This window comes from Camelina sativa, unplaced genomic scaffold (assembly GCF_000633955.1).
Source record: "Camelina sativa cultivar DH55 unplaced genomic scaffold, Cs unpScaffold01716, whole genome shotgun sequence".
Lineage (NCBI taxonomy): Eukaryota > Viridiplantae > Streptophyta > Magnoliopsida > Brassicales > Brassicaceae > Camelina > Camelina sativa.
In genome coordinates, this window is record NW_010922833.1 from 2,941 (window position 1) to 3,520 (window position 580).

General features: G+C 31.7%; 1 long non-coding RNA gene across 1 annotated transcript; it reads left to right on the forward strand.

Moving 5' to 3' along the window:
- Positions 1 to 573, forward strand: LOC104774160. Its single transcript, XR_765257.2, has 3 exons — positions 1 to 100; positions 211 to 319; positions 436 to 573. It is a non-coding gene; the product is annotated as an uncharacterized LOC104774160 (long non-coding RNA).
- Positions 574 to 580: the final 7 nt, after the last annotated feature.

Consider the following 580-nt stretch of genomic DNA (forward strand, 5'->3'; position numbering starts at 1 on the left):
ACTTCGAAACTTCTTTGGTCATATCCAGAAGGCTTACGAAAGATTCTTAATTATATCAAAGATAAATACAATAATCCAACTATTTACATCACCGAAAACGGTAAGAAAGTTAGAAGCATAATTATGAACATCATTTTATTAGTCATCAATAGTTTACTCATATATTATTTTTATATAATAAAAAGTAACCACGTCTAAATAAATGTATAGGTTATGATGACTATGAAGATGGGATACTCACACGTGAAGAGATACTAGAAGATACGCCGAGAATAATGTACCTCCAAAAACATCTTCAACATCTCCAGAAAGCGATCACGTAAGAGTTTTTCCCTGATCTCTTCAATAAAAACTGATACACTGTATATGATTAATTAATTAATAAAAATCTTGGGATAATAAATTAATTAAATCTTATGAATACAAAATATACAGTGAGGATGGGTGTGACGTGAGAGGCTATTTCACATGGTCGATGTTGGATAATTTCGAATGGGAACATGGATATGCAACGAGATACGGATTGTACTACGTCGACTATTCAGATGGTTTAAAAAGAATTGCTAAAAGCTCGGCCAAA